This window comes from Mustela nigripes, chromosome 4, assembly GCF_022355385.1.
Source record: "Mustela nigripes isolate SB6536 chromosome 4, MUSNIG.SB6536, whole genome shotgun sequence".
NCBI lineage: Eukaryota > Metazoa > Chordata > Mammalia > Carnivora > Mustelidae > Mustela > Mustela nigripes.
This window is the reverse complement of record NC_081560.1, coordinates 49,098,970-49,109,338: the sequence shown is the minus strand read 5'-3', so window position 1 is coordinate 49,109,338 and position 10,369 is coordinate 49,098,970. Positions and strand designations below refer to the sequence as shown.

General features: G+C 41.2%; 1 long non-coding RNA gene across 1 annotated transcript; it reads left to right on the top strand.

The window, feature by feature from the left end:
* LOC132015005 (uncharacterized) lies at nt 1–9,740 on the top strand. The gene is made up of 4 exons (XR_009403520.1): nt 1–93; nt 2,149–2,292; nt 8,909–9,083; nt 9,611–9,740. It is a non-coding gene; the product is annotated as an uncharacterized LOC132015005 (long non-coding RNA).
* Nucleotides 9,741–10,369: the final 629 nt, after the last annotated feature.

Below are 10,369 nucleotides of genomic sequence, written 5' to 3'. Positions count from 1 at the left end.
TAGGTAGAACTGAGGAGTAAACTGGAACTGTACTGGGCAAACCATGACATGTGTCACCTTGCCAACTGATATAAGAAGATCAACACATTATAGGTGAGTTTCAGTGCAAAACGTGGCACCTCTGGAGCGCCCTGTTACTGAAAATGTGGGGTTATGGGGTACAACTAGGAGAATCCGACAAAAGACAGTAGGCATTTAAGCATTGGCTGCCTTTTTTCTTTTCTTTTTTTTTTTTTTTTTAATCTTTTAAGTGCTTTATCTTGATACTGGATCGTTTCTTCTACATCTACCAAGTGTTGCGGATTTGCCTTCTAGAATCTATGAAGCTTTTCTGAGCTTCCTCCTTTAATAAAAGGAAAGATAATTAAGTAGTATGTTATATACAGCTGTAGCCTGCCATCTCGGGGAGTCTCCCTTGTGTATCTGTGAACACACACACACATATATAGACATAATATTTACTTACCTTGGAATCAGTTACTTGTCTTCAGAACACTAATTATAAAAATGTGTTTATATCATTGGATAACTAGGACTTCCTTATTTCTGTCTAAGGACCTGAAGTTTCTGTATCTCTATAATTTTAAAGTACATTTTTAATTTTGAAAAGTAATGCACAAATATGATATCATTATAAAAGATTCAAACAATATAGAAGCGACATTGAGGGAAAAGTGAAAATCCCCCTCCGAAAGGCTCTCTCACTCCACTCCACCCCCCCAAAATATAATAGTTTGCAGTTTAATCATTGTCATCTTTTTTCTAATGAGATATAGTCATTAGCTTAGTGTGCAAAAAAAAAAAGAAAAGAAAAGAAAAAAAAATTCAAAAAATCTTTTTTGAAAGCATTTCCTGTCATACAAGTATTGTAGTCTATGAAGAGAAAAATCTCTGTGTTATACAGCAAGGTTGCTTCTCTGAACTCCACCCCCCATACAAATTTTACCCCAGTTTCCCTTTGGCTTATTGGTTGAATGTGACTTTTGACTTGCTAAAGTTGTCTCTGGGTCACCTTTGGAATGAAGGAAAGCCTGGGTTTGAATTTCAACAAGACCGCCATTAACTATATGCCTTGGGTAGATTGTGTGGTGTTTGTCTCTTCACACAAGTCAAGGGCCATGACTCTGGAGTCATGCCTGGGTTCAAATCCCTGCTTTGCCACTTACTTAGTGGTTAGCCGTCAAAAAGCCACTTGACCTCTCAGGGCTTTCTTTCCCTCGTTTGTGAACCGGGGATAATGATAGTATTTACCTTTTAGGGTTGTTGTAAGGATGAAATAAATTAATTCATTACCTTATACACACACAAGTGTTACCTTACACACAAGTGTGTGCTCAATAAATAGCAGCTATTTTTTATTACACTCCCGTGCATATAGAATTCAGTTATAAGTCTACAAGCAGGTATAAATATTCTGCCTGAAGAACACAGATGAGGGCAATCAAATTATTACAACCTAAGAAGAGGGCGACAGACTTAAAAATCCTTGCAGAAATTCTCATCACCAGGGTCTGCACAACGTTATGCTCCTACTCAAAACACAGAACCCTCAAGTCCACCTTCTGTATCATTGGCCACCCTGTTGATTCATTCTTTCAACTTCCGAGTCCCTCTCATCCCTAGCTCCTTCCTTCTAGTCCCACTGCCCACACCAGGCCAAAGCTACGTGACCTCAGATGCCTACCACTGCCTTTCCTAGCCTTCTATACCCAGCAGTCAAGGTCGGGTCCTAAATTGGCACCTGGAGCACAAAACACCCACAAAGGAGACTTAACCTGTATCAACTCCCTTGTTGATTACAACATCATCCAACATACTTTGTCAGGGTTATTGTCAAAGCCCTTCCCTCAAACGAGCTTCCTCACCATTCTCTAAATGTATCTTCCACAGTTTCTGCTTTGAGCCAACACATTCAGTTTCTTTTGGGATGTGGTTAAGATGCTGGAGGGAGGGTTGGCTTAGAAGACATTTAACATGCTTTCCAGCCCTGTAGACCGTTTCTAGATGGTCTACAAATCTCTGAATTTAAGCACTTAGCCCTTACTATGTATTAAACATTATGTTAATTGCTTAATTTTACATTTACTCGCTCATTTAATTCTCCTAACAATTTAATGAAGGAGGTAATATTATTATCCGGTTTTACAGATGAGAATGCTGAGTCTTGGAGAAGATAAATTATGGATGCAAGCTTACCCAGCCAAGATGGAGAGCACCTGAACACAGAGCCTGTCCTTGGTGTCAGAGGCTGCCTCTCCCCAGCTTCCGTAAGCCTATGCTACACTTTTCCAGGTATATCCTCCACCCCACTCTCACTCCTATGTTTTCTTCCTGATCAACAGGCGAAAATAAAATGTGAGTGGCTCCTCCCCAGGGTTGCAAACCATAATCACCACCGCACAGGCACCTGGGTCCCTCTAGAGCCTGGAATCAGCATTTCAGATATACAGATATGTATTTTAGAAGGTGCTGCTGAGTTATCTGATAGACCTGGTTAGAGTTATCTGATAGACCTAGTTAGACCTCAGTCAGGAGGAAGGAGGCAAAAGAAAGCCCAGGCATTACCCTTCCCACCCGCCAAGTTGGGTCAATGTCTCTCTATCCAGCCAGTATTACTATATATTTTTATATAATAATTACTATATATAGTATTACTATATATTTTATATAGGATTTGTTAACTATACTTCATCCTTCTGTTTTTCTAGAATCTTGACAATAGAACCACAGCTTTGTGCTAACAGGAAATTTGAGTATTTTGACAGCACAAAATTGTGGTGCATTTGGAGGTTTTGGGGTGCAGCCAGAACCAGACTTTCCCGTCCTAAATAAATGGGTCCACTGCTTCCGGTTCCATCACTTAACTTCTGCACAGTGGCTGACTTCCGGAGCTTAACTCCCTGACAGTCAGGAGGAAGGAGGCAAAAGAAAGCCTTTTAATTTATAGTGAGCAGACATCAGTTTTATGGGTTTTTTTTTTTTTTTTTTCCTCCCCTGCCTCATTTAAAATGTCAGGCCCACTTGAAACAATAAAATCTTGTATAGTTTTCCCTTGTAAGAAATTTCCTAGGTATTTACCAAAATCTTAGAAAAACACATATTGGTTAATATACTACAATTCCCATGAGGAGAAATATTTACAAAATTTGCTTTGGGCAGTGATGCTGCGAGAATATTAAAAAGTATTGACTCTATCACCAAGCAAATCCTTTCTCAATTTTTTTTTATTAAGATCACAAGAGATTTGAAACCTGGAGCAGTAGGAAAACACCTTTGTTGTAAACAAAAGCTACCTTTCTCAGCAAGAAAGAGTTACTAGGGTGGAAAATCAGGTTCATTTCAGCTACAGTAATAATATCTGAAATGAAATAATGTCGCAAATCTCCCCTCCAACCTTGTGTCTAGGCACCTGGAATATTTATTTATTTCCCCCTCCGGAGAAAATAAGGGTGGATGTTACCTTTAGACTACATACACATTTAATTAATGAATGCAAGGAAAATGATTCTGGCTGCATTTAAATTAAGGCCCAAGCATGTAGAATTTAAGAGATCTGACCTTAAAAATGGAGAAAATATTATTGTAATTACTCCATTTGCTAAAAACAAATGATGTGGCATTTGAATTTAAGACTTCTATCAAAAGCAGCTGAGGGTCTAATCAGTTCACACCTTTCTATTTTAATGGAGCTGGGGTTGAGCCATTGCATTTACAATTATCCAGGCTGACTTCATCCCTTTGAAATGACTTAAAAAGATTAGCATTCATGGATTATTTATTAGCTCCTCGTGAATGTATTTCCAAGAATGGAAACAACATATTGCATCAAAGTCTAGTTTCCAAGTTTAACTCTTTTAATTAACGGCACGACTACACATTGTTGCAAAAGGTGTCTGAAGTCACAGGACATTTTGTCAGGCTTTCTGCTCTGTTTCCTTAGGAGTGGTCTTTGTTCCTTGCGAGCTCAGAGAGAATGCTAATCCCAGTCCTGGCAGGCAGCCTGGGGTGCCCCCTAAATACAGCAGAGGCAGCGCAGAGAGCAGAGAGTGGAGAGCGGGCTGCCTGGAGAGGCAGCTGCCCCCCAGGCTGGCCTGCTGTAGCTATCACCGATAGGGGCTCAGCCGAGAACTCGGTGACATGGTGGCACTGGCAATTTAACCCAAACACACTTGCTGCCTAGATAACGAGAACATCACGCTCGAGTCCTTGACAGCAACCGCAGAGGAGCCCCCGGTCTGAGGCGGTGCTGGGCCATCTGAAGCCCTGCAATGCTCACGTCCATGTGTGAGGGACAGCAGTCCCCGGAGTGTGGGCCCGGTGGGGGTGCACAGCAAATCCCGCAGGGCGGGCTGGTGCACAAGCCCAGCCAGGCCCTCTACTGAAAGCTGACACATGTCCTGGAGGCCGACTTTCCCAGGGAACTAAGTCTTGGAAGAGAAAGCAGAAGGAGGGAGAAATCAACATCCGTTCTGGTGGCCTGGCTCCTGCAAGGATTGAGTCTGGAAAAGCAGAGGGGAAGACAGCAAGGCAGGAGTGACGGTCACAGCCGGCCTGGCATTTATCTGATGAAGTCCTGATTCTTCGTAGTGGTTTGACTTTCGTATGCCTTCCATGTAGAGGCTGAATGCATTTTGCTATGTTGTTGTAGCTGTTGTTTTGAACCTACTGATAAAAGGAATAAATATACCTTCCTGCTGCCCTTTTAGAAAATCTGATGCTGCAAAATTTACAGACTGTACAAATGATGGCTGGTTACTTGCTTTGCAAATCTTGTTTTAAAGAACCCTTCTGGAAAGGTCCATTTGACAGTGACACCCCTATGACAGCCAGACTATAATTTGACTTATGAAGAGTTTAATCTCTCACTACAAAATAGCACCCACCTGTAACATTCCCCCTAGAGAACAGGTTGGAGACATCCAACAGAACAGAACCATTTTATAATACATGTATCCTGTCTTGGTATGAAATATCTGAGATCAACGTTAAAGCAAATTTAGATAATGAAAATTTGCCTTTACTGAAGTAAAAATAGATTCATATAATTTAAAATACAGAATGGAAATAACATGGTTACAAAAATTATGATTCTTGTCATAATTTTTACTAAGTGCAAGGAATAAAAATTGGACGAAGAAGTCTTGAGGATAAGAATTGCTGTTTGGAGAAAAGAAGAATCAACCCAGAACTCATGAGAAATATGCCCTGACTTGATTTGTTGATTTGCTCATTGAGAGTTCAGTGATCATGCCATTCACTCATTGGCTTGGTCACTCATTCATTCATTGTCACTCATCCAGCAGCTATCCCTTCCGGGAGTCACGGCGAGGAGACACTGTGTCTGGGGACACACAAATGCGGCAAAGCTGGGTCTTGATCTCAAAATGTCTGTAGTCTAATGAGAAGGAGAAAACAGGTCCACACAGAACGATTATACAAGACAGGATATGATAAATGCAAAAGGCGGGATGAAAGGAAGTGTCTTGAGGAGTTGTGCCCCCGAGTCAGGTGTTACTTGACTGACTTTGGGCAATGGGAGAGCGTGTGGTGGCGAGGAAAAGCACAAGGACACTTTGGTAGGGTGGGTGTGGTCAATCCTGTAAAACAATCTGGGCCCATGAGTGTGGAGCAAGAGAGAAGGGACTGTATGTTTACCTGCCTTGTTGCGTGAGCCAATGACTCCACAGTCCTCCTGGTTTTGCTGCTGACTCTCTGTCCTTGGGCAAGACATCGATGGGCTTTGGGCTATTTTTATGAAACACACTTACTCTGACATCGTAACTCCTGGACAGAATTGCAGTATATATCATTAAAGAGAAAATGACAAATGTAGAAATATGAGAAGAAAAAAATTAGAAAATATCACCTGTAATTCTAATACTCACTACTAATATCATGTGCAGTATTCCTTTAAATTTTCTATGTATATATCTATCTCTGTATTTTTTTTTAATTGTAAAAACCATACCACATAACATTTATCATTTTAACCATTTTTAGGTGTACAGTTCAGTAGTAAGTGTATTCACACATTGTAAAACAGATCTGTGTAAATTTTTCATCTTATAAAACTGAAACTCTGTGCCCACTGGACTCTAAATTCTACTTCCCCTGCCCTTCCTCCCCCCACCCCTTGGTACTTTCTGTGTGTCTATGATTTTGACTACTCTAGATACTTCTTATGAATGGAATCATACAGCATTTGTCCTTTTGCATCTGGCTATTTTGGCTTAGTGTGTCTTCAAGTTTCATTCATGTAGCATGCGACAATATTCCTTCCTTTTTAAAGGCTGCATAGTATTCCACCACACATATGTACTATGTTTTCTTTATTCATCTGTCAGTGTATATCTGGGTTGCTTCCAGCTCTGGAGGTAATGTCTGGAACATGGAGGTACAAATATCTCTTTGAAATTCTCCTTTTAATTCTTTTGGGTATATACCGGGAAGTAGAATTGCTAGATCATATGGTAGTTTTCTTTTTAGTTTTTTAAGGAACCACTATACTGTTTTTCATAGCAGTTGCATCATTTTGCATTCCCACCAACAGTGCTCAGGTGTTCTATTATCTCCACCTCTTTGTCAATGCTTATGTTCTGTTCTTTTGATAGTGGCCTTTCTAATGGGTGTGAGGTGATCACTCACTGTGGTTTTGATTTGCATTTCTCTACCCTACCCTAGAATGACTCCTATAGTGAAAGAAGTCCCTTTGCCAGGAAGAGCCAGGCTCAGGAGCCCAAATTTGGGATCAGAGTCCGTGTCACAGCCTTGATGTCAGCTCACACTCAACACAACCAACATCACATCTCTCAGCCACACAGTGGAAGACTAACACCAGACCTACCTCTGATTTCCACATTACCACTAAGGAGCTTTGAGCTAATCTTCAAGGATAACAAAGCTATTAACTCTGTTCCAAAGATCCAGTTATGTATAAACACAAGGTACTATGGGCAACTTGTCAAGATCTCCTTAAGGTCCCCAGAACAAGGCAGGACCCTGAAGTCTCATCATAGTAAACATTATTAGCGACTCACTCTAAATCCTATGGTGACATCGATCTTGAAATATAAACCACACTGAACCAAGCACTTATCACTTTATCTGCACTGGGAATCCGACCATATGTCTCTGCTATTCCCCTTCAACGACTAGAAACACATTCAGAGTTTTGAGTTTCAACTGTTTCATTCTTGTAGCTGCTAAGACAGTAACGGATTAAATAAGATGAGCCAAGCGGCCATACTTCTTGTAAAGTTATCCCCAGAGATAAATGTACAATGTTGTTTCGGAGGCTGTGGCGGTGTCTGCAGTGTAACTAAGGTTGACAGACTGCCTGCATGTGGGTGGCTGTCTCCTTTCCAGCTGTGACCAACTGAATTATATCACCTGTCCCATTTGATGTATTAGGATATGCCCAAGCTCAAGATGCATGTTTCTGCAATAGGGAAATTAATGTCCACCACTGGAGGCAATTAATAATGATTAGGAGCAAAACAGCGGGGTTAAATCTGTGCATTTAACAGAGTGTTCATATACTTTTATACTATATTTCAGTCTAGTTGCTCAAAGGAAAAAAAAAAAACCTTTTGGGGGATTAGAACAATCTTATCTTAATTAACATGTAAACTTAGATGAAATGTCAAAGTCACTTCAATGAGACATGTTTATTCATTATTTACTTAACCCTCCCTTCCTGGGGTTAGAGAAAAACATTGCACGAAGAGTAACATACTAAGGAGAGAAGTGCTCCGATTCAGTTGGGTAGCTAGGGGAACTCCTGCTCTTTTTGAACTTCTGCATTTGACACGTTGATTAAGGTGAGAAATTCTCACATCTTTTATTTTATAATTTTGCAGTTAATATACCAAAAAAGATTTTTTTTAAAGGTAGCAAACTGGCACACCATAGATTTGCAATGGTTGGTTTAGTGCAACTCTATAAAATCTGCACGTAAAATACTTAGTGGTGGGTAACTAATTTCTATTTGGTGACTAATATCTAGACACAAATTTTAGTATTAGAAATTTAAACCAAACAGGGGAGTTTGCCTGAAAAATGTGGAAAACACTGAGAGCAAATTAGTTCTAAATCTATAAGACGCAGGAACCTACACAGTATTGGTGTATGAAAGCACACAGGTACCTCTGACTAGGCATTTCTGTCACCCTCTATTAGTGTAAAGCACACACAACACAAGTACTCATTGGTCAGATATTTTATGAGGAAATTTCATTAAATAGATTTAAATGTAATTGGTCACCAGCTGGACTTTAGAGTCCCAAGAATATTATATATTTAAGTGATAATGCAATTCTCATTCATTAAAAACTATGAGATAAAGGTCTTGGAAAACTTTGAAGCCATATTTCATTGTGATGGAATCTAAAAATAGAGACCTGAAATAATTCCTTCATTGTGAACTCGCTGTGGTGAGGCTGACATCGAAGTTCTGTTTGTAGCCTGAGCTCACGAGGCAGCCCAAAGCTCATGAGGCTGCCTCCTCCTTGATTTCCGCCTTCATTGTGTCCTCAAGAGTGTCTCAGTGGCACAATCTTGAAAGAGACTCAATTAAAATAAAAAATTATGTCAATCATCAGTCCTTTGGCTAACTTAACTGGATATTCAGCTGTTGGATGTAACTAAACATTTGGATTTGAATAACAAGTACAAATATCTGGCACCATTTTTTTTTTGGTGGACATTTAGCATCCTGGGATTTGATGTTCACACAGTTGTTTCAACGAGTCATTCATTTTTTATTAAGCAGTCTTCATGACTGTTATTTATTTACCTCAAAATCTTACCATGGTAAGCGGGGCTGAGTTCCAGAGACAGGGTAAGCCTGCTGTTTGTCAATGAATTGCATCACTTTGACTACATTACTTTTATTTATTTATTTTTTTAGGAATCTGTTCACACCACAGGCACTGTTTGAGCACTAACTGTAGTAAAGCACTCTGCGGGATGATCAGTCACAAAATAGGAAACAACCACAAGGAGACGGCTCCCAAACTTACCAGCGTTGACCATGTGTGGACTTTGAACTAGGTATTCTCCCTTCTTTCGCACAAAACTATGAGGTAAGCATTATTCCCATCTACATTTGGAAATCAAGTCTTGGGGAGATGATTTTGACCCATCCAAGGTCACACAGGGTGATGGTGGAGGTGGGGCTCCAACCGTGGCCTTCAGTTCTCAGGCTCCTGGGGTCTCACCTCCACAGAGCAGCAGTCTCCTCAGGAGCTGGCCGGACCAATAGCAGATCAAGTGGTTATGTGCTTGCAGCCCCTCTCTGCCAAAGACCAGTTTCTCAGTCGATAATTCCTGGAAAATCACACATTAGTTGAGTCGGCTCCAGTTGTCAGATAATGCTGGTGCATACAGTGCAGCTGCCCCATGGTGCCATCACAAGTAGAAGACAACCCTTGACCTTCACAAAGGCCCTAACCTCTCCCCTTGACCCACTGCTCTTGCTTTTCCGCTTCTCCCTGAATGCTCAGCTTCCCAGGCATGTCCTCTCTGGTGTTGGCAACACATTGAGCAACGCTTTGACAGCTTGATGAACTCGAGCTGTCCACTCAGCATGCCGTTCTCCCCTCTCCTCTAGTTTTGGCGCCCCCTGTAGGCATGGATGACGGTCATCGCCCATCAGCCTAGCACTAGAGAACCCACTGGTGTCGCAGCTTCACTCCCCTCTGCCCTTCCCCTCCTTGCCAAGGAAGAAGGAGCGGATGACATTAAAAGGCAAGTGCACTGGTTCTTACACTTGGGGTGTGTCACAATCTTCTCGGGACTTAATAAAAGTATAGATGACTGAATCCTTCTCTAAGCCTCTTAAATCTATAAGAGTACATTTTCACCTACTTCCCAGGTGATGAAGATACACACCCAAACGAAACGAGATCATGGGGGGAATGTGCTTAGCCCAGAGGCTGGCACCTTAGAGGTGCCACTCCATGGTGGCGTGTTATCTATTGTTGCATAACAAGTTACCTCAAAACATGGCAGTGGAACAACAAACATTCATTACCTCGTGCTTTCTGTCTGTTAGGAAGCCCGGAGTGGCTTAGGTATTTGCCTCTCCCTCAAGGTCTCTCATGAGGTGCTGTGAAGGCTATAGTTGGTCAGGGCATCAGTTACCCCACAACTTACCTTATGCTTCCAAGCTTCCTCACATGGTTGTCAGCTGGCCTCAGCTCCTTGCAGCCTGCTGTTCTAAAGGCCTCAGTGCCTCACAAAATAACATGGGTCTGTCTCTTTAGGGCCAGCCACAATATGGCAGCTTACTTTTACTGGATGAGTACTGAAGAAGAGAGAGAACCAATATAGAAATCATAGTCTTCCTAATATTCGGAGTAACACCTTA